This window comes from Perognathus longimembris, chromosome 13, assembly GCF_023159225.1.
Source record: "Perognathus longimembris pacificus isolate PPM17 chromosome 13, ASM2315922v1, whole genome shotgun sequence".
Taxonomy (NCBI): domain Eukaryota; kingdom Metazoa; phylum Chordata; class Mammalia; order Rodentia; family Heteromyidae; genus Perognathus; species Perognathus longimembris.
The window spans coordinates 37,434,576-37,462,368 of record NC_063173.1 but is presented as its reverse complement, the minus strand read 5'-3'; the positions used below and the strand labels follow the sequence as shown (position 1 = coordinate 37,462,368).

At 44.1% G+C, this 27,793-nt stretch overlaps 1 protein-coding gene and 1 long non-coding RNA gene across 2 annotated transcripts in view; both read left to right on the top strand.

Annotated features, from left to right (window-relative positions):
• The window catches only part of Abtb2 (ankyrin repeat and BTB domain containing 2), a 166,073-nt gene that overhangs the window by 51,636 nt on the left and 86,644 nt on the right, over nucleotides 1-27,793 (top strand). The window lies entirely within an intron of this gene.
• On the top strand, nucleotides 3,486-12,521 carry LOC125361653. The gene is made up of 3 exons (XR_007212973.1): nucleotides 3,486-3,496; nucleotides 6,327-6,331; nucleotides 12,381-12,521. It is a non-coding gene; the product is annotated as an uncharacterized LOC125361653 (long non-coding RNA).

Here is a 27,793-nt window from a genome sequence, read left to right as displayed (position 1 = left end):
CTCAGGTCCTGAGTTCTGTCCCTGAGCATTTTTGCTCAAGGCTAGCACTCCACCACTGTGGTTTTTGATGGTTTAAAGTCTCACAGATAGAAGTCTCACAGACTTTCCTGACTGGGCTGGCTTTGAACCGTGATCCTCAGATCTCAGCCTCCTGAGTAGCTAGGATTACAGGTGTGAGCCACCGGTGCCTAGCAACTTTTGGTATTTATAAACTAGAAGTATTAGAGGTGTCAGACTTTCTCCCCCAAATTTTGAAGCGCTTTCATCTACATAATGAGATATCTTAGAGGTGGTATCCAAGTCAAAACATGAAATTTATGTATCTTCTGTATAGCCTGATGGTTATTTTATATAACATTTTTAGTGCCCCTACAATTTGGACTTCAAATTTGTTTCATGAGGTCCGATGTGAGATTATGTTAACACTCAAAAAGTTTTGGATGTTGGAGCCTGTCAGGGTTGGGATGCTCTGTCTGTATCAAGTTTTGTGACGTCAGGGTCAGTGTTTCCTTTTCAATTCTTCATCTGATAGGTGTCCCAAGGACATTCTAGTTTCCTTTCAGTATTTATTTGGGCAGAATTTCAAATTTAGAGAAAGTTGTGAAAATATTTCCTCATGAAGATCCTTAAATGTTAGCTTTACCCTTCCCCTTCTCCCCCATCCCTATCCACGTGTAAACACATATCTTGGGAGAGTGTCTCTGCTGAGCTAAGCACAGCTGGCCTCACATCCTGGAGCCCACTCCTCCCTGGCTTCTCATTGTCCTTAGCCTCTTCCCAAGTTCTCTTGAGTGCTGAGATAGCTCTCAGGCACTGCCCTGGGCTGGCTCCACTCCAGGACTTCCTCTTCATCTCAATTCAATGCTACCCGGGGCTGGCTCTACTCCAGATAGGATCTGCACTCAGTTCCGGCCAGGCCCTGGGTGGTCTTCACACTCTTGCATTGCCCTTCCTTACCTCCTTGTGTCTCCATTGATATCACAAGCCCCAAATGGAGTCCCGGATTCACCTTCCCAACTTTTCCCCCATATCCATTGAATGACATAATTTAGCTGTACTGCACGCCACACCCCTCCCCGTTGTTCTCACATCTAATCATCAGCCAGCCCCGATACTCTTGGAAACCCATTGTTTCCACTGCTTTCACTCCCTTTACTGCCCTCCTCCCTCTACAGCACCCACCATCTCCTAATCTGTCCCTCTGCCTCTATTCTTGCTCTCTGGGAAACCAGAGCCAGATTTTGTGGTTTGGTTTTATTTTTGCATATTTTTCTTATCTTAAGGTAGTTGTATGAAAGAGTTGCCATTCACCAAAGCACTTTATGAACACATTGCATCTTGATCACTATTACCCCTCTCAATGTTTTCACCAATTCCTCCCAACGCAGCCCTTCCCTTACTTATTCTAAGGTTAGAATACACATTTTTTCCCTTTAACAAAGCAGTTTATGTGTACATTGCATCTTGATCTGTGACATCACTTCAAAATCTGCAAATCTTACCAAGGTGCTCTTCTGGCCGGAGACTTGTTGTGACACTTCGCATAAAACCCGAAACCTTTGTGATTTGGCCCTGTCTTCCTGGATGATTCTTTTGTGACCATCCCGTAGAAATGTGCACCCACTGCTTATTTCACCCACGTGGCCGATTACAAGCCGCCTTCTTTAGTACAGGTCTCCCCTCTCCAGGAAGCCCTCCCTGACCTCCTATGAGGGAGCTCAGTTTGACAATCTCTTCCTATCCAATTTCCTCACTCATTTTTCTTCCTCCTGACAAGTGCTTTCTGCGTGGGCATACTTGTTTCTCATAAGATCCTCAAGGCAAGACTTCTGTCTACTTCACACCTCATGTCCTGGCACAGAGGCAGTATTTCTCTGATATTTCTTGCATGGACATCTCAGTGGGTAAAGACAACAACTGACTGGTTTTTTACTAAAGTAGAGATCAGTGACCCTGATCAGGCTGCCATCTTCAGAGACTGTGGCAAAAAGAATCCCCAAAGAAACTAGCTGCTTGCAGGTGGAGGCCCCCCAGCCCCCCCAATTTGCAGGGAAAAGATCACTTTTGTATCACAAGGCATATAGCTCTGCAGCTGTTTTAGAAACTTCCAGGGAGATCCTTGCTATATATTCTCCAGGAACACTGTGGTTTTTTCTTCATTACTGGGGAAAGAGCGGGTGATGGGAGAGGCAGAGAAAGAATTCTGCCTTCCATCCAACGCACTAAGCCAACTCACAGGCAGATTGAAATATGTGCTTTATTTAAGGTCTATTTGGACTTGGTCCTCCTTTCCCCAGCTCAGTAGATGTAGCAAATAAATTGAGCAAATTAGTATATATGGCTGGTGTTTTCAATGTGTAAATCAGATGAGTTCAGATTCCTTGTGGGTTCTTTTAAATAGCACCATTGTATTAGTTGTGTAAGCCACTTTAAAGTCTTTAAACAGAACAGAAACTCTCACTAGCTGCAAACAGAGATGTTTCTTTTCCGACTGATCTGCTCCATTCATTTATATTAAATAATAACCATAAAAAAGAAACATAAGCAAGACCAGCAAGAGAAACATTTGGTTCAGGGCCCTCTCTGTCCTACCCTGTGTTCTTCTAGTGTAGAACTGCCTAGTGCTCAGTTCAGGTGCCCTGGTGACAGAGGGGTCTCCAGCTGCCTCTCCCAGGTTGCCAGTATGTTTCTAGGGCCCTCATCCCTAGTCCATTTGGGATGAAGACATCAAAGCTGATTCTGATCCAATTAGAAAAGATACTATTGTCCTCTAATTCCCAAAGTTCTCAGGCTGTTATGAACACTTAGGCAGTTTCCCTGGGGATGGCTGTAGCATTGACTTCGATCTGAGGCTCATTCATATGCACACATAATGGCAGACCCTATCTCTCCTGTGTGCAGGGAGCCCACACACTCCACTCCACTCAGCACGAGAAGGTTTGGGGAGATTTGCACAGTGACTGTAAAAGCTATTTTTCCTCAGTTGGTCTTAAATGAGTGTTAGTCTCTTCTGTCTTAGAAAGAAGAATGCAAACACTTTATTGGGGGGGGGGAATTTATAACTGTTTCCATTTATAGCACTTTAGAGAGTGAGCTTGGGAAATAGTTTAAGCTGGTAATTTTAGCTATTAGTCCTGGCTGAGGAATTCATGGAGACACTTACCCGTCTGTGTTCAAGTCAAAACTGTTCTGTCAGATCCAGCACGTACTTCTTTTGTTCCATGGCATTTCTTCCTCAGAGGTTTTTCTTGACGGCTACCTGCTCTTGATAATGTATAGATCATTTTCCTATCGTCCATATGTGGCTAATGAGCTTCTTAAAATACCTGCTGTCTTCAACTACAAGTGTTTATTATAATAAGAATGACATCTTTAAAGCTTAGGAAGTATTTTCCTGGGATTGCTTGAATTGATACGGCCTGCTGAAAGTCAGGGAGGAGCTCCATGTAATCTTTGAAGAAAACACATCTGCCTCTGCTGCCCTTCCTCATCACCAGTGCCAACCATTACTCCAGCTGTCATCTTGAAAAGGCAAATTATTCATAGGGTTTTATAAGGGAGGATGACACTTTACCCCAAATTCAACCCCAGTACAGAATGACTGATTCATTGCCTCTTGTACCTTCAGCATTCAATGTGAATTCAATTTCCTCTCATGATTTTGTTCATGTCTTGACTAAAGTTTTCTCGTTGTTTCTCTTTAAGTCAGTTTTTTCAGTTCAGCCTTGTTCTCAGTAATGTTGTTCATAAAATTATGGGTTTGTGGGCTTGTTTCTGTATTTTTACTAATATTCAAACTTTTGAATGCTAATCCAGATAGAACTAAATTTCTAGGTACTGCACTTGAGGTAACATTTCTTTAGTGCTTTAATAAATATGAGTGTTGTTATTTTCTTTCTTTCTTTCTTTCTCTCCTCCTCCTCCTCCTCCTCCTCCTCCTCCTCCTCCTCCTCCTCCTCCTCCTCCTCCTCCTCCTCCTCCTCCCCCTCCCCCTCCCCCTCCCCCTCCTCCTCTTATTTTGCCAGTCCTGAGGCTTGGACTCAGGGCCTGAGCACTGTCTCTGGCTTCTTTTTTGCTCAAGGCTAGCACTCTACCACTTGAACCACAGCGCCACTTCTGGCTTTTTCTATACCCCATCTGTCCTATGTGCAGGAAACCCACACACTCCATTCCACTCAGCGCAAGAAGGTTTGGGGAGATTTGCACAGTGGCTGTAAAAGCTATTTTTCCTCAGTTGGTCTTAAATGAGTGTTAGTCTCTTGTGTCTTAGAAAGAAAGAATTGAAACCAGGGCTTCATGTATGCGAGACTAGCACTCTGCCACTAGGCCATATTCCAAGCTATGAGTGTTGTTATTATTCAGTAAAGATTTAGAAATTTTATTTAGTGGAGTCAGATGGTCTTTGTTTAAATACTTATAGGTTCTAAGCCCCATTCTGATATCAGAAATGTATAAAGTTAAGACAAAAAATTAAGGGTTAAAAACAAAGATAAACTCATTATAGTAGTCTACAAAAACAAGTAAGTTATAGAACCTTCTTAGAATAGAAAGAACATTTAGAAGATAGAATCAACATAAAATTAGAATAGAATCATTGGGACGCCCATACCATTTGAGATGTTTAGATCAGAGAAAGGGAGAGAATCTAAGAAAAAATTTTATTCAATGTAGTAATCTGTCTTTTACCTTGACTGTTTCAAATGGTGTGCTTGAATCTCTCTTGCTCATTCTTTTTTAAAATAATCATGAGTTGGATAGCTAGTGCTCAGGCCCAGATATCTCAGCTGGAGCCTCTTTTGCCTGCTACCTCAAGCCAGAAATAACACCTCATCAAGGCAGTTTCTATAAATGCATAATCCCCTATCTTATACTTAGGCCTCTTCAACTTGACTTACTTTTTACAAAGGGAAAGTGTTTCTACTGATTTATATCTTCTAATACTGTATTCAGTCCTTGTAAACCATTAAAAACAAAGAGAAAATAATCCCCCAGGATCCTACTACTAGACCTTTACCTAAACTTAACAGTATTTACCCATTATAGATAGATGGATGGATGGATAGATGGATACCCCCTCCCCACACACACACACATGTATAATGGTGCTGGTTCTGGGGCTTGAATTCAGGGCTTGAGTGCTGTCCCTGGGATATTTTTGCTCAAGGTTAGTGCCATACCACTTGAGCCACAGCCACAGCTTTCACTGCAGACTTTTTGGTAGTTTTTATTGGAGATAAGAGTCTCACTTTTCCCTCTCAAGCTGGCTTTGAACCACAATCCTCAGATCTCAGCCTGCTGAGTAGCTAAGATTACAGAATTAGACACTGGTACCTGCCTTCTTTTTAATGTTATTTTTTAAAGACCATGGTTTAAAACATCAAATTAACTCATAGCACAACACTTACACCTTAACCAACTAAATGTGTATATGTGTGAGTATGAGCTTGTATATATATATATATATATATATATATATATATATATATATATATACACATATGTATATGTATAGTGTGTGTGTGTGTGTGTGTGTGTGTGTGTGTGTGTGTCTGAGTAGCATTACAGACATGAGCTACTGGCTACCAGATGACATTAACCAATTTTAAGTGGGCAGTTTAGTAATGCTAAGAATACTCACATTGTGCAACAGATCTCCAGAACTTTATCTTGCAAATCTGGGACTCTGTATCCATTAAACAACAGCCTTTACCTCTCCCACCAGCGTCTTGGGTCTTTCAGCTGTAACTCACTCTTTATGGAATATTATTTATCTTGGGTGTCAGTTGACCATCTCTGAGGTTTTAGCTTCATCTCCCAAGGCCTCCCTCGAAGGCCTTGTGTTCTCAGCTCATACCCAGGACCCACTCTAGCTGGCTGTAAGAAAGCTACATCAGTTGACTTTAAACTCTAGAAAAAGCCATTTGAATGGAAAGGAACACGAGGTTAGAGTAGCTTCAAGTTGGGCCTCAGTAGAGTTTGTTTGTGGAATCTTAAGAATGCCATGAGTTTCCTAGTCATCCTAAACTCTCTGCTCTTTACTACTTTTATAGCTTTGTGAGGCAGATAGAATGCTTCTTTCCCACCCTCTACCCCACAGTGCATCATATTCTTATATCAACTGGATTCTATTGTAACAGTGGGTTACAGCTGAAAGATGGCACGTAAACTATTTAAGAAGGAATTTTTAAGGAAGCAGAAAGACAGAAACAGAGAGAGACAGAAAAAGAGAGACAGAAACAGGAACAGTAGAGGAATTTAGAGAGGCTGGTCTCTAACTATAATCATAACTATAAACATATCTATAGTAAAACTACTAATTTTAGGAGGCAAAGTGCTTTGCTCCTCTAAGCCACATTTTCTACTTTGAGAATCGGGATGGTAATGAGAATGTTTAGCAGGTATGCATGAGGTTGAATAAAACACACATTACCACTAACTATGGCTGTTGTGACTTAAAGAATTTGTGAGTATGCTTTTGATGAAACCCACATAATGAATCGTTAAATATGTTGATGTACAGTTAATTTTCCCTGGGGAGAAGACTTTTATCTTCATTAGATTCCAAATACAAACCAAGAGAGAATAGGAACCTGAAGAGATGGAAAGGTGGGTAAGTTGTTGCAGTACTCAAATGTTTGAGAACTGACAAGCAGGAATGTTGTTAGGATAGCTCCTGCCACCCTCATCAGAATTTGACTGATCATAAGTTTATGCTTCCTTCAAGGGCAGAACCCTTGAAAGCATTAGAACACTAATACCAGGATGGAAAAGCAAGATTTCCTTGTAGCAAACATGACCTCTGTATAAATGGCCAAGTTGCTGGTCTCCATCACAAGGCCAGAAGGATGGACAGGAGTGGGTGATCAATAATCCCAGAAAGAGCCAGATGGGGTGGCCCATGTTTTGGGAAGATCTTGTTTTAAGTGAAAAAGCTCATAAGACCCGGGCTGGGGATATGGCCTAGTGGCAAGAGAGCTTGCCTCGTATACATGAGGCCCTGGGTTCGATTCCCCAGCACCACATATACAGAAAACGGCCAGAAGTGGCACTGTGGCTCAAGTGGCAGAGTGCTAGCCTTGAGCAAAAAGGAAGCCAGGGACAGTACTCAGGCCCTGAGTCCAAGGCCCAGGACTGGCCAAAAAAAAAAAAAAAAAAAAGCTTCTAAGACCCCATGTCATTCAATAACATCTGAGCATAGTGGTAAGCACCTGTCATCCATGCTATTCAGGAAGCATAAAATAGGAGGATCACATTCCAGGCCAGCCAGTGCATACATAAAACCCTATTCAAAAATAAATAAATACCTAAAACTCACAAAGTGCTGGGAACATGGCTCTGGTAGTAGAATATTTGTGTGGCAACCACAGAGTCCCAAGTTCTAACTCCAGTACTTCCAAGAAATAAGAATAAGCAACAGCAGAAGGCTATGCTTTGTGACTAGGTCATTTCCATTTGTATTCTGTTGCAGTTCCTTCACCTTCTTCCCGCACTCGGGGAGCGGTTTCTGCAGCATCGTGGCAGCCTGGCTAGAAGGCAGTGGCCTCGGAAACCTGGTGAGGGTCATCCTTCATTGTCAGCACTCCGTAGGCCTAGGAACTCCCCAGCCACCCCTCCCCTTGAGCTGAAAACATGGCTATGAAAATTAATGAGGCTGTGGAAAATAAAAGAGCACTTACACTTGTTTCAGAGCTGATGCAGTGTTCAGAACACATGGAAGGGGCATGGAGATTCCACTATTGAAAAGCTGACTTTCCCTGCCCTTAAGATAATTCTAAAGATTCTCCTCCTCATCTCTGGTTTCTTTACTTTTCTCATGCTATGACTAGAAATTCATAGAAAAGGAGCCAGATGGGTAGACAGACAAGTAGATAAATATGTGAAAATATAAGAACGATATAAACAAGAATATAACACTAAGCTCTGTAGATGATTCCCCATAAAATGTTTTCAGTTCTGCTGTGTGTTCGAAGTGTTTAATAGTAAAATGTTAGGGGAAACGAGTTAAAATACTAACATGTAAATTTTTAGAAAATGACAAGAGTATTCTCACGGACTTGGAAGTCTCCTGAGCCCATTGTTTCCCCATGTTTTGCTGATGCTCTGTCTCCTCCATGGTTTATTCATTCCATTTTGAGCCATGCTGGGGGTTGTGTTTGAAATGGTGTGGCTACTGTGGTGAACACCATCACCTCAGCCAAGCACCAAGGTAGTGAGATGTTCGATAAAAGGAGGAGGAAACATGAAAACAAAATGCTGAGGGAGTTGAGCTGCCACCTATACAGGGCTAAAGGCCTCTCCAAGAAGAGGATAGAGCTAAGTGCACAGGGGAACCAACCATACATAAGAAGGAGCATTATCAATGGGGACAACGGTTGCATTTGAGGCAGGGGAAGGTCAGTATGTGAGAGAGGAAGAGAGACTGAGAGACAGGGCCAGGAGGCACTTACAAACTCACATGATAAACTCTAGAAAGTTCTTGATTGAAAGATCGCTATTGGGCAGATCTCTGGACACTATTCACACATGGAAAAGAGTCCCCCAAATCAAGTAATACATGTAGAGGACCTCAATTATGATTGTGCAGAAACTGTCTTTGAAAAGACAAAGATTTATAACCAGGCCCTGGTAGCTCATGCCTATAATCCTAAATACTCAGGAGGCTGACATCTGAGGATTGCAGTTTGAAGTTAGCCCAGGCAGGAAAGTCCTTGAGACTCATCTCCAATTAACTAACAAAAAGCCAAAAAGTAGAGCTATGGCTCAAGTGGTAGAGTGCTAGCCTTGAGCAAAGAAGCTCAGGGACAGCGTCCAGGTCCTGAGTTCAGGTCCCAGGACTGGCACACTCCCCACCCCAAGAAAAAAATTCAAAGATTTTTTTTCTAAGTGACTCAAGTGATTGGGTTCAGTTGATCATTCATAATTACAGAATAAATTTCTTTACCTTCTTCTAAGGAGCAAATCAACTCCACTGGGGCACAACTTAAATTGTGCTATGGTAAAATTGATTTAGGGAAGGCAGTATGTGTATAGTTCGTGAGTCTTAACATGTATATACATTTGTATAACCACCACCCTAATCAAAAGACAGACACTATCACCACCCTAAAATAGTTCCCTCCTGCTCCTCTCTGTCCACACCCTCCCGTTCCCCACCCCCTGGCAACCCCTGATGTGGTTCTCCATCATGATAGTTGTGTCTTTTGAAATGATCATGTAAATGGAATCGAGCCACATTTAAGCTTTTGAGCCTGGCTTTTGGTGGTCAGCATAATGTCTGTGAATATCTTTTGCAGCCTTCCAGGGGACATATGGAGAATAATAGTTAAAAGGCTTTTGTTTTCCTAGGAGTAAGTGGAGGGGAAGGAACAGAGTGAAAATGTTGGTGGGTGGTGAGACCCAAGAGCAGGAGGAGGGAGCTTCAAAGGTGGGTGCTTGGAGGAGAAAATATTAGGGAGGGAACTAGGAGTGTGTTGAGGGGGGGGTCATCTGTGAGAATATTTGCTACTAGAAATGTGCGCTCTAAATTTCCATTTTTTCAAAAAAAATCTTCAGTGGGCTGGGGTTGTGCGGTTCAATTTATTTGGAAGACATACCAAAGAAGCTGACCCTTGCTCCTAGGTCCATGTAAGTTGAGGACACCACTAGAAAAGTAGCTTAGAAAAGAATGGAGAGAGGACCCACAAAGGGTGTCATTCCTCCGAAGCCAGAGGAGGGGCAGCTGTTCAGCCCCTGAGAGGGCATGCAGCCCTGAACGAGAAGAGGTGTGGAGAGCTCTACCTAGCTTTTAAGAAGGGTTCCTCTTTCCCCCTCCCTCAGTGAATCTGGCGCTCTGTGCACATGTGAGAGCACCAAAAGGGCAGGGAACCCCTGAGCCTCTGTATTTCCAGTGATGCAACTCAAGCGCCCCTCCATCCCTCCTTACCACCTTCCTGAGGTATCGTGAGTAGAATGGCTTTGTGAACTCCAAGCCTATTGTGGTCCCTTTCCCCTCCCCAGCCCAATTGTGATTATCCCTTTTCTGGACCTTCATGCCTAAGAGACCTGCAAGATGGTCACCAGAATGTACGAGAAGGGCTACCCTGATTTTCCATTGGCAAGAAAAATGTGTTGCCATGTTGCTCGGTTACTGCCAGAGCAAAGCACGCACCATGTCCTGCTGCATAATGATGGTCCCCCAGAGACCCCCGATAGTGATCGATAGTGCCCGCCCAGCTCTGGGGCGCACATAATGAGCTGTGCAGCCCTGCCAGAGTCACCAGCCAGCCTCGGGGAAATCTCCCCTCCCCCACCGTCCACTATACAACACATGCACCCCCTCCCCACCCGCCCCCTCGGTTGGGTTTCCCTTTGATTGGCAGAGGCCCTGTTATTTCCGCCTGGATTGCCTGACAGCCCCTCTGCCTGGTCTAATTATGCCGGCTCTATTCTTGCACCACAGCGACCCCAGGAAGGCTTTATCAGATTGTCCAGCTGACCATGACCAGATCTCCAGCACCTGCCTCCTTGCTGATTGAGGGTAGAAGGTGTTTATACACAGCAGAGCTGGTGTCTGATTGACTGGCCCCCGTTTCTATGCTAAAAGGACTGCCGGTCTGAGTGTCAATGATGAAAAATGGAGTCTGCCTCCCCACCTATCCTCATTAACGCCCCTCCGGGTGTAGACAGCATCAAGCAGGGTGTGCACAAACAGAGAGACTGCTGCCATTGTTCTGGGGCCTCTGGGACAAGTTTCCAGCTGCATCCTTATAGCCCAGGTCCCTTTCATGCTCTTTTTATTGTCCTCTGGGTCCTCCATCTTTGTTGTTGGTTACCCCTGCTCTCTTCTTGTCTCCTTTTCTAATTCACCCTATGTGGCCTCCTCACCTGCTCTCTACCCTCTCACACTTTGTCTCAGTGCTAGCTTCCGTGGAAGCCTATCTCCCGTTCCTGTTTGAGGGTTGATTTATTAGTGTCATTTGAATTCGATTTCTCAGTGGAATCTTAGGTGCTGTTCACCTTTATCCAGGCTGATTCTGGCTACACACAAAGCATTCCTATAAGGCAGTTCAGGCCCTGGGGTCCATGCCCCCATGATCACTGTGCTAAATGACCCACACAGGAACATTAAATCATTGTGATCCTTTAGGTCTCTATTTGAATCACTTGCTGCTAAATTGATCACTAGTGGCCTAAGGGGTTTTGAAAAGCTGCTCTTGGTTTTGGGGTTATTGGTTTTTTTGTTTTTTTTTTTGTGTGTGTGTGTGTGTGTTTTTTTTTGTTTGTTTGTTTGTTTTTTTGGCCAGTCCTGGGCCTTGGACTCAGGGCCTGAGTACTGTCCCTGGCTTCTTCCCGCTCAAGGCTAGCACTCTGCCACTTGAGCCACAGCGCCACTTCTGGCCGTTTTCTGTATATGTGGTGCTGGGGAATCGAACCTAGGGCCTCGTGTATCCGAGGCAGGCACTCTTGCCACTAGGCTATATCCCCAGCCCATGGTTTTTTTGTTTTGTTTTGTTTGCTCTCTTGGATGATGAGATTTGGCTCATTGTCTCATTGGAACTCAGCATCCAAGGACCAAGTCTGTTTCTCCTGTCCCTGGAACGGTATTTAGGGCCTGACTGCTCACTGTGGGCTCTGGTCCTGGGCATGAGTATTTGCTGGAAGCTGGTAAAATCTCAAACCCCTCCACAGCTCTGTATCAGAGAATACAAGCTTTTAGGGACTCAAGTGTAGGAAGGCTCTCCATAAATATTACCAGGCTATAGGAGAATTAGCTCATCACTCTACTTCTGAAGAGTTGCTGAAGGGTTATCCTTCCTTCTACTTCCAAAGGCACCTTGGTGGGAGACAAGCACTTGGAAGTGCAGCTGAGAAGGAACCAAACGTGAAGCCGTGGATCCTTGGGGCTGTCTTTCCTGACAGCTGCTTCTTCCTGTTGAAAAGCCTGCAAAAAAAAAAAATCTTTCGCATCTTCAAGGGCCTTTGAGAGCAGCTTAGTGTTTAGTTACAGTTTTCTATCTTGCCCCACGTTCTAAGTTACTACTACCTGCCTTTGGTTAAATTTGGAACTTCGATGGCATATTTTTTTCTCAACAGGTATTTTTACACTTGCCAATGGACATGTGCTGCTTCTTTAATTAAAAACATTTCAAATGTACTCCTCCCTCCTTCCCCCCCTCAAAGAGAACTTTTTCTATCTTTAATTTTACGGCTAATATGTTTCACTGGAGCTTTAAACGTATTAACTATAAAATTAAAGATAGAAAAGGTTCTCTATTTTATAACGTAGTTCCTCTACATATCAGTGCCTTACAAAGTATCTCATTATATGAGATGCTGTATATTGCTATGGTCTAAAAGTGTGAGCCCCTTTCTGCCAAATGCATGTGTTAAAACCATGCAAGGCGTGGTGGTACACACCTATAATCTCAACCTTTTGAGGGCTGACAGTAGACTCACAAGCTCAACACCAGCCAGGGCTGCAAAATGAGATTCTGCCACCACCTGCATCCCCTTTTCCAACCCTTCCAGCCAAGTCAAACAAAACAAAAAACCCACAATTAATTACTAACCTGATGATGTGAGGAAATAGTAATCTGAGGAACCTAATCACCAATGGGATAGATAGTACAGGGGACTCTGGGAGGTGATTAGGTACTGTGGTGGAGCCCTCCTGAGTAGGATTAGTGTGTTCGGAAGAAGCAGCATAGAGCTGCCTTGCTTCTTTTACCACGTGACACAGCCACAAGGCACCATCTATAATCCAGACAGCACCAAATCACCAGATACCAAATCTGCCTTGACCTTAGCCTTCCCAGCCATTAGAAGGGTGAAAATAAATTTCTGCTGCTTATATGCTACCTGGCTTATTGTATTTTGTGATAGAAGTGCAAATGGACTAAGATATATACATACACACATATATAAACACACATATACATATATCAACACAATATACATACATGTGCATGTATACATCATTACCTATTAGGAAGTATTATGGCTTGCAGCTCCTTTTCTTTATCAGCACTGCTATGAACCAAAATATTTGTTCATGATCTTAATTGATTTACTTAGGAGAACTTTTATAGACATTGTTTTTGTTGTTCTGTTTTGTGTTGTGTTGTGTTTTGTGTCTTGTTCATGTACCGGGCTTAAACTCAGTGCCTCCCACTTTTGCTGCACTTTTTTGCTCAAGGCTGGCACTCTACCATTTGAGCCACACCTCTGCTTCTAGCTTTTTGCTGCTTAATTGGATATAGGGGCCTCTTAGATTTGTCTGCTTAGGCTGACTTCAAGCCTCCATCCTCACATCTCATCCTGAGTAGTTTAGGATTATAGGCAGGAGCCTGTAACCTCCATAATTTTTAAATGTTTCATTTGAACTGAGAATGGAAACAATGTTCTAAGAGCTAGAAAAAGATGTGCTTTAGCCTTGGGTGTAGATTGGGGTCTGTCAGAATCAACTTCAGATGACTAAACCATCAACAAACAGGAGCCTTATGATACAGTTTCATTGTGGCAAAAGGCTCTTGGGAATCCTTAGAAGAAAACAAATGATTTGGGTTCTGGGTCTCATTGGCCTGCCTACCAGGTAGCCACAAAGAGCTGTAGTAGAATTTCAAAGCATGGTTGGTGAGGCAATAGGACTGTCCCAGTTACATTTACAGGACTGTCCCAACAGAGGGGCCCAAGAGAGCTACAGAGGCCCCCCCAAGGTGGGAGGGAAGCATGATGCCCTGTGCGGCACTCTGGGTTCTCATAATTGACAGAACAGGTCTGAGGCTTGGGTATGGCAGATGAAACTTGAAGTAATTTCTTGCCAATGCAGAGGTAAGGGCAGAGTCAGAGAATGGAGCTGATGCAGATTTGAGAGCCAGCTCAGTGGAACCAGGACTGTCTGCCTAACAAAGTCTTGGAAAACTATTGCCACTATATACTACCTACCTGGTTTATAGGATTTTTGTAGTGGAAGCTCATATGGACTTAGGTAGGTAGGTAGGTAGGTAGGTAGATAGATAGGTAGATAGAGGGATATAGATATATGTATGTATGTATGTATGTATGTACGTATGTATGTATGTATGTATGTATGTATGTATGTATGTATGTATGTATTAGAAAGGGATACACTTCCTGGGCCCGGGCCTTTCTGAACTGGCAGAAAGAGGAGCCTCAGGGCACCTCTCAGAGCTGGCAGGCTTCCACCGAGGGTATTCTGAATGGGCACAGTAAGGATGCTGTGGTGCTGTCACCTCCTACTTGCCTGTTGGAGCCAGACCAGCCAGGCAGGCAGCAGAGCCATGGCTAGGAACTTGGTGGCCTCTGTCTAAACTCTAGACTTCTTTCCTTCCTCTTTGGCAATGCTTCACAGTGTGGCCATGAAGCATGCTCACATTGAGCCTAGTCCTATCTCAGTTCTTTTCCTTTCTGCTTTGTGACCTCTGGCAGATCCCTAACCTACTGATGACGCAGTGTTCTCATCTCATCTACTCTAAAAGGTACCTATTGCATATGATTCTCATCCGCATTAGTAATATCTCTCTCTCGCTCTCTCTCTCTCTCTGATTTGAACTCAGAGGCCTGTACTTATTAGGCAGGTGCTTTACCACTTGAGCCACACCCCAGTCTGGCATTTTCCTTTAAAGCATTAGCAAGTGCTTTATTTAAATATAAGTGTCAGACCTTCAATGTTAACATCTTGCTTCTTTCTGAGAACAGTGTACCTTTTGTTGTGTGCATATGTCTAGTATAGGGTTTGAATTCACAACCTCACACTTGCTAAGCAAGTATTCTACCACTTGATCCAGACCTTTTTGCTTTTTCTTAAGTAAAGAAAAAAACCTCGTTTCCCCTGGAGTTCATTTCAATAAATTGTTTTATATGACCAGAGGCACATAGGCCCTTTTGCTTTATTTATTTATTTATTTATTTATTTATTTATTTATTTATTTATTTATTTATTGTCAGTCCTAGGCCTTAAACTCAGGTCCTGAGTACTGTCCCTGGCTTCTTTTTTGCTCAAGGCTAGTACTTTGCCACTTGAGCCACTGCGCCACTTCTGGCCATTTTCTATATATGTGGTGCTGAGGAATTGAACCCAGGGCTTCATGTATATGAGGCAAGCACTCTTGCCACTAGGCCATATTCCCAGCCCCCCTTTGCTTTTTAAATTAATTTTATGACAGGATGTCACATATATGCCTTAACCTAGACCATGATCCTCCTATTTATACCTCTCAACATAGCAGGAATGGCATGTGTATGCTATCACACACAGCTGTTGGTTGAGATGAGGTATCACTAACTTTTTGTTCAGGCTGGCTTCAAAGTGTTATTTTTCTATTCTCTGCCATTTGATTATCTGGGATTACAGGCATGAGCCATTATACCTATCTAGGTCCTCATATATTAGTGGGATGGATAGATGGAGAAGTCAACTGTAATGCTGGATACACCTGAGCTCCGACCTTGGCTGTGCCTCTATCTCCTAGGCCTCTGACTTCTCTGGCCTCACTTTTTCATCTGTGAATGAAATGTTAGACTTCTCGTTGGTTTTATTGAGAATTCAGGGGTGCGCTGCAAAGAGCAAAGCCATTGAGATCTTCCAGGAACAGCAGGACCTCAGTTGTGCTCATTTGGCCACAGTGAGCAGCTGCTTCATACACTTGTCCAGGTTTCATTTCACAGATGATTTCCGGTTTCTCTTTAGTTTTCCCCAATGGCTGTTAGAACATGGGTAGGAGAGCTGGACACCTGTGCATACACGCTGTGCCACAGAGCTACATCCCTGTGCACCCTTTTCATGGGTCGTTAGACATGAGACCACCGTGAGGGTCATCATGGTTCCATGGCCATTGTGCCTCCTGAGTGGCTGGAATCTTTGGACATCATTCTAGCCTGCTTGGTGGTAGTCTGCCTAGAAGCACGTCTCCAAGTGCATGAAACGGCAATGTGGAAAATGTCAGCACAGAGCTTTGAGTATGCGGTGACTTCATTTTCACAAAGGCACTTGTGTAATGTTCAGTCCCACAGGGTGTTGGCTATTTGAAAGACTTGAAAGGCAGTGAGTGTTGTAACTGAGAAAAAGGTCAGACCCTACAGGGGGCGGCAGGAAGTGGAGGCATGGGCAATCAATTCCCTTTTGTACCCACAGGTACACTTCTTCAGCGTGTCACAGCAGAACCAGCAGAGTGCACATCCTTAGTTCCCTGTCAGTGGGTTGGGGATGATAATTATTTACTACTAGACTTGTGTGTCAGACTATCACTACCCTGATTCTCAGAGCATGTCTGATGCAAGAAGGCACCCAGAGGAAATGATACCATGCCAAATGTGTTTGGAAGATGCATGATATTGACTTTCCTTTATGACATTTTTATAATGCATTTGTGTATTTGAGGATCTGAGAAATCCTGCAGTAAAGAAAACATTCTTTAACTCAGTGGTATCCAAATCATTCCTGATGAACACATTTTTTAAAAATACAGTGTCGATGAACATCTCTAGAAGCTAGGAAAAACACTGAAAAAACTGGGCTATTTAATTATCCCCCAAGTTTATAAGTTAGTGTAGAATTAGAAGTATTTGTTTGGTTGCTTTTTGTTTGGTTGGGATTTTTTTTACAGTCGCTTTTAACATTTGATCATTAAGTATTTGCCAACTCACTACCCTCTTGAATTACCAGGGTCTTGATATACTGAAAACTGACTCCATGAGGTAAAACCTGAACTTAAATGATAAAGGTAAAATGTAAATGTTCAACATGCTCTTTATGCTAAACAAGGTTACTAAACAGGGTTACATGCAAGTATTTTCATTTGGGACTTTATTTTTATGTATGTATGTGTGTACTCTTTTTTCTTTTTTGGGGGGAGTGGCATCATGGAGCTTGAATTCAGGGCTTGGGAACTGCCCCTAAGTTTTTTGCTCAAGGCAAGGACTTTGCCACTTTGAGCCATAGCTCCAATTCCAGTTTTTAGGTGGTTAATTGGCTTCGAACCACTATTCTCTGATCTCAGCCCCTTGAGTACCTAAGATTATAGGTATGAACCACCAGCTTCTCGCAATTTTGGCTTTTTTGAGACAGAGCCTCACTGTGACCCAGGCTGGCCTTGATCTTGAGAACTTACCTGTGTCTCCCAAGTGTTGAGATTACAGGCATATACTACCATGCCTGACTCATTCCAGCCTTTAAACATACTCCTCTCAGTCAAGTGAGCAGCTCCTGAGCTAGCTCCTTACCCAGTTGTCACAGCTTTCAGATTAAAGTTTGAAGAGCAGTGTAAAGCCCCAAGGGTGATAGATTTATCCTGAACGTTTCTTTCCTATACTTTATGTCTTTGGGATGGCACTCATCTGCCAAGTTGCCCGGCCAAGAGAATTGCTTTGACAAGACTCATTTAGAATAGCAGCATCCTTATACTGTGCTAATTGAGATGTCTTGCCAGACCCCCGACAAGCCTCACGGCTCACCTCACACTGTCTGGAATGGGATGAAGCCTGGGATCTGCAGGTCACCACTATCCTGGGTCAGAGAGTTTCTGCAGTCACCTCTGAAACCTCCATGCCAGCTAAACAAAAATGGATGGATCAGCTGAGTGCTCTTATTTATTATTGTAGTATTCCAATTGCATATCCCTCTCACCCTTTCTCTTCTGTGACTGGTCAAGCTAATTTGGTTTGACATCCTAGCATTCAAGATTTGTCAAGTAGTGTAACCCTAAGCTGTACTAACATTGAAAACGAGACTTGAAATTTATGTAATCCAGATGTGCATGCCAGTAGAGCAGAGATGAAATGGCAGGCTTGGGGTGAGGGCGGGCTTGGGGGATGGGGGCAGGGTGTAGGGAAGAATCTTGTTGCCCTGTATTTTTTCCACATGGTATATATAGCCAAGTAGGATTTAATGTATTAATATTCTCCCTTAAGAATAGTAACTGGATTGTGAAGTACAGCTTCAAATAAGTACCAGCACTGGTTTTATTTGTAGCCAAAAATAACTGATTAAGTATGGGAGAGAAGAAAGGCAATCTACTTTAAATGCTTTATAAGACTTTAAAATTGGTCAGAACCCTTCAACAGTGTGGTCTTAGAAATTATTAGTCACACTGAGCCAGCGTTTTTGACATGGCTCCCCGATGTTGAATTCTTCCTGTTAGAACATGGCATTTTTGTAGTTTGGTGTTATTCAGAAGCCTCCTCTAAGAAACAGGCTTTGACCTCTGGGCTGTCATTTCAAAGCCCTCCCACTTTGGCAATGCCCATGTGTCATTTCTAGTTTCTGGAAGGGTATGAGCGGGTGAATTAAGTATGAAAGATCTTGGTTCTGTATTTAACACTGGCCTTGCTTGGAGGGTTGGGCAATAGCCCCACTGTGTCATTTCCAGCAGGACCTTGAGCTTCTCAGAACACAGCCTCTCCCACAGCCTCTCAGGGCTTTGTCCAGCTGACCTGATGGGAACAGAGCAAGCTCCTTATCTAGTAAAGAGTTCTGAGTCAGAAGTTTGGGGCAGTGCTTGACATGAAAAGGAGACATGATGTGTGATTACTCTTTAGCATGCTGTGCATAATTAACAAGTACCTGTAACTAGCCCAGGGAAACTGGCCATGCCTCCTCTAAAAGCAGATGAGAAGTGGCCCCCAAAGGGAAGCATGGAGTCAGGGTCCACATAGGTGAAGGGCAGGACAGTGTGTGATCATTAAAGCTGTACAGTTGGGACCGTTGTTACCTATGGCTAGTTCTAGGCAGGAAACCAAGGATCAGGTTGCTTTTTTAGCCTCTGTTGGTTCAAGATAAAAGGCAACAATGTTCTTGGGTGGAGGGGAGTTAATGGCATGCCATATTCCCTATAGTTGGTCTGTGGAGACTCTGTGTGTGTGTGTGTGTGTGTGTGTGTGTGTGTGTGTGTGTGTGTGTGTGTGTGTGTGTTGTTTCCATCACTGGTTGTGATGTTTGCTGAGATGAGAGGGTACTGCCAGCCTTTTATTTACAGCCCTAAGTCCAAGAGGGTGAGGACAGTTGCTTATAGCTGACATTTATAGCTGAGATTCTCTTTCGCACAGCCTGAGAGTTGTAACCCTGTTTAGAGAGTCAGGTCTTGAGTAAGAAATGCTATCATGGACCCAAGCCAAATAGATTCCTAATGATGGAATCTGATTTTTCCTGTTGGGTTTTGAGTTGAGGGAATTGGTGCATGTGCTGAAAGCCTCATAGGCCTTCAAGGTGCAAGCAGCTGAATAAAGACTCTGGCTCCTGCTGGGAGCCCAGGTGAGTCATTACCACCTGGGAAGCACCCCTCCCCTCTAGGAGGCTGGGAGGGGCCCCAGGCAAGAGTCAGTGGTCCAGGCTGTTGGTCCAGTTCCGCACTGACGTCATCACCCCCACAGAATCTGGTTTGGCTGGCAGCCTATGCCTGAGGAAGAGGGCTGGCTGGAAGTAGAAAAGCAGGAAAGATTTCCAGGTTGGGAGCACATTGTGAATTTTTCAGGCACATTAGTACAGTATTGTGCCAAGTCTGTGTAGCTGATGTGCATATCAAACAGAGTCCCAGGACTGAAATGAAGACCCGCAGATCCCACTGTCTGCCCTTGTCCCTCCCAACCAGAACAATGATACCTGCCTCACCATTAAAGTGACCTCTCCTACAGGGCTGGAGTGCAAATGCAGGGCCTTGTGCATACTAGGCAAGTGCTCTACCACTGAACCACATCCCCAGCTTTTTTTAATTTAATGTACCTCCAGCTGAGGTACATTTTTCAAAACGATGTACAATCCCCACTCTCTTCCAATCCCCACTCCTCAGTGTGGGGGTGTATAAGCCCTTATTAAAAGAGCAGTGATCAGAGCTGCGCAAGTGGACCAGAGCATTGTTAATAAGGGCAGACTCACTGCGTTTGTTGGGTTGAGAGTACAGCCTGGTGAGTAAGAGCTCTAACCTGGGTGTGTACCCGCCTGGGCTTGAGTAGGCTCTGTGGCTTATTAGCTGTGACCTTGGTTTCTGTGACCTTCTTCAGTCTTACTGGAAGGTGAGGGAATAGTACCACATCATAAATTAGTCTGAGAGTTGAGTGCACTGTGTACAAAGTGCTTAGAAAGCAGAATTGTGTCAGCATGATTATTGCAATGCCCTCCATGTTGCCAGAAATGCCAGGTTGCTTCCTCTTTGCTAGGTTGTTGCTCCAATGATAGTATTGCCTCTGGCGATGGAAGTTCTTAGGAACTTTGATCTTGGAGCCGGACTATGTAGTCTCTACCAGCTCTTCTCCTTGAGCAGGCCACAGCCAGGAGAGGGCCTGTCACTTCCACTTTCTTTGAGCCACCAGTGTTGTTCTGCTGAGAAGTCCATCAAAGGGCCACAGTTGGATGGATGGAAGAGTCTCTGATAGGAAAAGTGTGCACTTGGGGTTGCACCAGGTACAGGCTTTGTGGGATGGGGGGCAGTGGAGTCCATGCTGTGCCCCTGTCATGCCCTGCCCCTCCCATGCTCTTGCAAGCTGTATCCCAAAGTAATGAAGTTGGAGTCAGCTGAGGTTCCACCCCAGCCTTGCAAAGCACACTCAGCCCTGGGCAGCCTCTCTTCTTTGCAAACTGTAGTAGGGATTTATTCCAAAACAAAACACCAAAAGAGGAACCCTGCTGTGTTTTTGGCTTAATTCCATGAGGCATCACAACCATTAAAGGAAAAGAAGGCCAAGATTGTTCCCACCCTTCCATCCTGGGCCCCAGGATGAGTACCAGCGGTAAATATACTAAAAGCTAAAAATCATGAACTGTTCACAGCTGACATTATGGTTTAAGTCCTCTACGTATACTGCCCCGTGCCCCCCCCCCCCAAAAAAAAACTCTGTGAAAGATGAGGGACCAAGGCATAGAACAATTAAGTAACTTCCAAAAGGTCATACAGATGGTGATGACTGGCTAGTTTTAGAACCCAGACAGTCTGGGATTAGAAGATGTATACACGTAACCACAGACCTGTCCTGCCTCTCCTGACAGTTATAAATTATCAAATAGTTGTGATTATAAAATAAGCCATATATCTGTGTGATTAAATTGCATAGAATTATATTACACATTACTCCAATGTCAACTTCACAGTTCTGTTATTATAAGCTAGTTATATAAGGTGTAAACATCTGGGGTGAACTGGGCAAAAGTTAGAACATTTCTACACTGGCATTGGTGGGGGTAGGGGGCTGCCAGTTTTATGTGTGTCCATAATTCTTTTATTTTTTGGAGTTTTTGTTTTGAGACAGGGGCTTGTTATGTAGCCCAAGCTGACCACAAACTTCTAATCCTCCTGCTGTAGCCTCCTGAGTGCTGGGATTATAGACATGTACCACTACACCAAGCTAGCAGTATATTGCATTTTTATTGTATAGTAAACACTGTGCTAAACACTTTTCATTCATTATTCAATTTGGTTGTTTAACTAGGTGCCAGTGGCTCACACCTGTAATCCTAGTTACTCAGGAGGCTGAGATCTAAGGATCATGGTTCAAAACCAGCCCAGGCAGAAAAGTCAGTGAAACTCTTATCTCCAAGTAACCACTAGAAAACCAGAAGTGATGCTGTAGCTCAAAGTGGTAGAGTGCTAGCCTTGAGCAAAATGAGCTCAGGGACAACACCCAGGCCCTGAGTTCAAACCCCATGACCATCAAGCAAACAGACAAATAAATTGGTTGTTCCAACACCACCAATAAAGTGCAGGTACCATTGTTACATATGAGGGAACTGAGGCTTGCCCAGAAAATAAATTGGGTAACATCAGGAGGAAACAGTAAGGCCACCAGGAAGTACCCACCTCCTTGTTTTATTACAAATATGAAGTGGAATAATGTACCTGGTTTATGGAGAAAGCACAGATTTCTGTGTTTGGAGCCTAGTGAAGGCCTACACAGAGAATGGTATCTTAGCCATTGGAAGCATCTGCTGAAGTTTGGCTTATGGGATGCCGAGGGTACAAACACAAACACAGCATGGAGCCCCTCTCAAGCAGTGTGTAACAAAGAGAGGGTGACTTCCATTATGCTGAGGCAAGTTATAGGCAGAATCAATCACACATTAATTCATAACAAGTATACGGTCTGAGTAATGTGTCATTTAGGTGATTTCATCTATGATGGATGAGCACCATAGATGGAACCAAGAGGCGACCATGTCACCAAGAGATACAGTTTTATAGACACTGTTACAAAGTGGTCCATGGTTGACTACATGGGTACTACATGGCACATGACTGTGATTAGATATTAATTCAGTAGAAGAACTCACCTAGCCCAGATGAGCCAGAGTCTAGATGGTTAGACTTACACCAGGTACCTTGCTGAGACTCAAGGACACAATGGGGGCTTAGAAGAAGCAGCACTATCAATCACCACGTGGGGATGGCATCAGCCATTATCTTCTTCATTTCCATCAAAGGTTTCTTATGACAGGGTATCGTCAAGTTCAATTTAGTCAGAATCAGGATACAGCAAGGACTAATTTTCTATTTCTGCCCTGGGCTGAACCTGTTTTGAATAATTCAGTATTCATCTATTTCCCCCCTGTACTGCTTTGTTCAGGGTCATATGTTTGCTTGTTTCTCCTTGTCTTCTCTCCATCTAACACTCACCCATCTCTATCTCTGGCTGCCGGGAGTGGCTGGTTTTAGGAAGAAGCATCCACGTGCATGTGTGTGCGTGTGCATGTGCGTGTGCGTGTGCGTGTGTGTGTGTGTGTGTGTGTGTGTGTGTGTGTGTGTATACTACCAGGCAGTATCAGCTGTCTAAAGTCTAGAGATGGCCTCAAGCCAGAGATTATGTATGGTGATCTGTGGACATCCTTTGAGCTATTTTTCCCCCAGTACTGGGCTCGATCTTGCTTAGCTTTTTCACTCAAGGCTGGCACTCTGCCAGTTGAGCCACAACTTCACCTTTAGCATTTTTCTGGTTAATTATAAATAAGTCTCTCAGATTTGTTTGCCTGGACTGGCTTTGAACCATAATCCTCAGATCTCAGCCTCCTAAGAAGATAGGATTACAGGGATAAGCCACCAGTGCCTTCAACAACAACAACAACATCAAAAAAAAAAAATCTTATGCCCTATAAAAACTTGAGATAACTTCAGATCTGGTAACATTTCCTCCATCTCTCCCCCAACTTCACTTACTTCGCACCTACTCCCTACAAGCATAGTTGTTGGTCACCCTATATGCATTGCAGGAAAACTGCCTCTAGAGGTGTGACAGGAACCACTTGGGCCATGGTAGGCCCTGGAGCTCTTTTGCTTCTTCAGAGTGAAGGCCGTGCAGCAGTGGGACCAGCTCATCCTTACCTGAGGTCAGAGTTGTATCTGGTCCTCTTGGTCAGGATTCTAAGGTTCTAGAGGGAAAGTTTCAACTCTGAACTTGAACCCAGTTAGAGCAGGATCCTGGAGAAGACTGTGGGCAAGGATGACAGATGCTGAGGTGGAGAGTTGTAGGTACTTGAAGGAGCTGGTTTAGAGGGTATCTGGGTGACATGGCCTGTTAGCTTGGTCACAGAATAAGGAGTCAGAAGACAGAAGTTTCAGTCTGACTGTACCACTTGTTAAGTGGGCATTTGACTTTTTGAGCCTTGGTTTTCTCATCTGTAAAACAGGGATGTTTAATCAACGGGGCCTAACCCTAGGGTAGCTAAGAAGATGGGGGTTGTGTTTGACAACAGTGTTGTACTATAGAAGGGCACACAACCTCTCACATATTCAGTAGTGTGTTGATCAGGAGTTATCCAGCTGTGAGCCCATAGGTCTTACCATACTAAGAATGGGTTTACATATTTTTTATTATCTTTAACTAGTCATACAAAGGAGCTTGCTTCCATTTGACATGTCATCTTAAAACAGTCACTCTCTCCCATCAATTCTCCCCTTGTTTCTCCTAACTCAACTCAACCCCTCAAGATACCTGGCTCCATATTCACATATGCACACTGAATATAATGACTTTCTTTATTCACCCTCCATTCCACTCTCTTTTAACATTTTGAAATGATTGAAAAAGAGTCAAAAAACAAGTCTTGTTTTGGGATAAGTAGAATCTGTGAAGTTGAGTTTCAGCATTTGTTTGTGAAGGCCAGTCATATCTACTTGCTATAGATTGTGGCTGCTGTGAGCTCCAACAGCATGTTATTGGGACAGGGGCTTGGTGGCCCGCAAAGCATAAAACAGACCAAGCTCTCCTACCATTGGGGCAGATTGTGGAAGGACAGTGATCCAGTGTCCCAACTCTCCCCTCATTTCTTCCACCCTTAGACTTAGATGCTGTTGCAAATCAATAGCCTGAGAATTATGTCCAGTCTAAACTGAGTAGCCAAATCTATGATCCACAGAAAATCCGCCCTTTATGACAAAGCCAGGAATCCTCGCTTTGATTCCCACTGAGCAATACTGCCATTCTAGAAGCACTTCCGGATGAAAACCACAGCACTGTCTGTAAAGCCAATGTCCCCTTTAGCATTGACCACAAAAAGAGAAGATGTTTGAGGGTTTTTTATTTTGTCACAGTGGGCATTTCTCCAGTAATCTTAGCCACTGAACCGGCCTGGCCTCCCAGCCTCTTCCCAACTGAAAATAGATATGACTCTGATAAACCTGGGAGGCAGTAGTAAGGGCTAGGTTGGGTCTGCCTCAAAAATATGATAAAATCTTCACCCCTGCTACTTCAGAATGTGCCTTTATTTGGGATATAAGGTCATTAGAGGTTGGATTAGCTGAGTGAGATGAATTTTGATTGGGACAGAGTGGAGCCTTTCACCCACTATGACTGGGGTCCTCTAAGTAGGACGTTTGACTTCAGAGCCAGACACACAGGGAGAACACTGACAGCAGTGCAGACGGTGATTGGAGTGATGAATCTGCAAGTTGATCTGCAGTTGATTGCCTCTCCCAAAAGCTAGGAACTGCCAAGTACTCATATGCTGTGTTGGTGGGGTAGCAGAGAGAGCCCTGGATTCAGGCTTCTAGCTTCTGGAATTGTAAGAGAATAAATCTGTGTTGCTTAAAGCCCTCCAGTTTGTGACACTTTGTTACCACAGGCCTAGGAAGCTTCTATAGCAGCTTGGCCACCCTGTTTCCCTGCCTTTCAAAGCACTGACATTATCTTTGCTCTGCAAGAAAAGATGATGTAGGCATAGCGAGTTCCTGGGACCTGCTCGAGATATGGCTATAGGGAAGAGCTGAATTCAAGCTCGGGGCCTCTGAGCTGCTTCTTCTGACTGATACTTAGCATCCTCCAAGACATTAGGGGCTAGACCTCAGAAAACCACCTTCCGCCCCATCTTTCTCATTTCAGCCGCTCCAAGGACAGTATTTCTTTACTGTTGTCATTTGAACTCGTTTACTTCAGCTCTCAAATGTGTCAGAGAACAGATCAGTTGTAACTTTTGAAAAAATGAAAAGGAAGGACATATTTTGCATACATCTCTATGTTATTCACAGTAGAAATTGAGGGGCTGGGAATATGGCCTAGTGGTAGAGTGCTCACCTCGTATACATGAAGCCCTGGGTTCAGTTCCTCAGCACCACATATATAGAAAAATGCCGGAAGTGGTGCTGTGGCTCAAGTGGCAGAGTGCTAGCCTTGAGCAGAAAGAAGCCAGGGACAGTGCTCAGGCCCTGAGTTCAAGCCCCAGGACTGGCAAAAACAACAACAACAACAAAAAAAAAAAAAACACCGTAGAAATTGACAGAATGAACAGTTGCTACACATCTGAAGAATGTGTCTAAGAAAGATCTACTTAACTAACTCTCCCCCACTCCTCTCTGCAGAGTGGAAGGTGGTTTAATAAGAGAAATCTCTAGTGGCCTCCTGGAAAGCCTGAAACATCGATACTTCCTTCTCAGGTGACGTTATGTACAGTGGTTAAACTCTTGTATAACAAGTGAAATCAGCACCAAACCCAGGCAGGTGTTGTATTTTGCCCCATTGAGAGCTTCCTTTAGAATTTGCAGCTCACCTACTGGTGAACAACCAGGTCGCTAGTGAAACTGCCATAGAAAGTCTGGGAAATTTTTGAGATTGTCTTCCAGACCAGTGCAAAGAGTTGTCTGGGGAGCTGTAACGTAACAACCACCTGGACGCAGCTGTTATGAGCTTGTCCCACTTGAATGATCACTGCTGCTGTTGCAGCAATGATCATTGCTGCTGTTGCTGAGGTATTTGAAAGTACCTGGTATCATGTCAATCTCCTCCTTCATACTATAGCATGCAAACTGTCAGTATCAAGCTGGGGATGTAGTTCTCTGGGTTCAGTCCCCAACTAAAAGGAAAAAGGAAAAGAAAGAAGGAAGGAAGGAAAGAGAGAGAGAAGGAAAGAAGGAAGGAAGGAATGAGCAAGGGAAAGGAAAAGAAAGGATGGGGAGGAAGGAAGGAGAAAGGAAAAGAAAGAAAAAGGAAAAGAAAAAGAGGGATGGAAAGAGAAGAAAAGGAAAAGAAGAATCATTATCACACCTAAGGACATTAACAGTGATTCTTTGATGCCAGTCTACTGGGCTCAGGGATAGATTTTTGAAACCATGTAGCTATAACTATAAAAACAGAAATAGGCAGTAATTGTGCACAGATGAGCTGGGGGCTGGGGATGGGGCTCACAAAAGAGAATTTGAGAATGATCTCTCTGGTCAAGATGGACTTTCGAAGAGTCAACAAGATTGAGCCCTGGTGGGGGCTTGTTGACCATTTGTCTGGCCTCCTTCTGCTGTGATGATCCAGGATTTTTGGTGGAATACTGCCAGCAGTGGCTGGCTCTTCTGAAGGCCACGCTCTCTCAGGCAGCCATGAGTTGGGTGTCGCCTCCACCCTGGAAGATGTCACGTGTGTGGCATATGGCTGGCAGCGCCTGATGGGTACTAGTGGCTACTGCCAGTGGAATTGCTTCTTGCACTGAGTAGTATTCATGTACATCCAGAAAACCTCCCAGCCGCCCTCCCCCAGCATCCTGGCCTCCCTCCCTCTACCCACTGCAAAAGGGAAAAAAGATTTGAGGGAATTTGTTTTTTCAGTGGGGTTCACTCAAAAGGAGCTTTATGTTTATTTTCTGAGTGGTCCTCTGGACTGTTGTGTCCATTTATCATACTCGCCAACCCCCCCCCCCTTCCACCCTGAAAACCTAAACTTCATCAAACTGTTCCTAACGATTACCACATGTCCACACAGGGCATGGGGGCCGGAGGTGGGGGGGCTGGGAAATGAAGGAATCCTCCCAGGAGCACAGTAGCATATTAAAACTCAATGGCTTAGTCATCAGAGTCTTCAGCCCCCAGCACCAAAGAAAAACAAATGAATGTTCTGTAACAGTCTTGTGGGCCTTAGAGGAAGGGGGAACAAGGGGAGGGGAGGGGAGAGGCGGGGAAGGGAGGAGCTGTGGTTTTTTTCGATAAAGGAGTTCATACTGTAGAGAACAATTAGGGCCTTTGCTCAGAAATAACAAGACACACCACAGTTTTCCTGCTGGCTAAAGATGTGCACAGTGCCAGAGCTAAAAGGGCCCAATCTCATCTGCCAGCTCAACCCACAGATGAGGAAACTGAGGCCTAGACAGGATATGACTGCTCCAGAGTCCCATAAGGAATGAGTGGTAGAGGTGAGACCAGACCCTGGGGCTCAGCTTTCTTTCCTCTCTGTTCAGGGAGGGAGTTTTCTTTTGCTGGCAGGTCCACTTGGACTTTCTGCCAGAAGGGATTCTCTTGGGGCACCTGAATTTTAAGGGCATCTGCTCATGAACTGAGAAATGCCGTGATGTTCCCAAAATGTCCTCGGGCTTCTGCCACCGAGTGTGATGCTTTAGCATCCT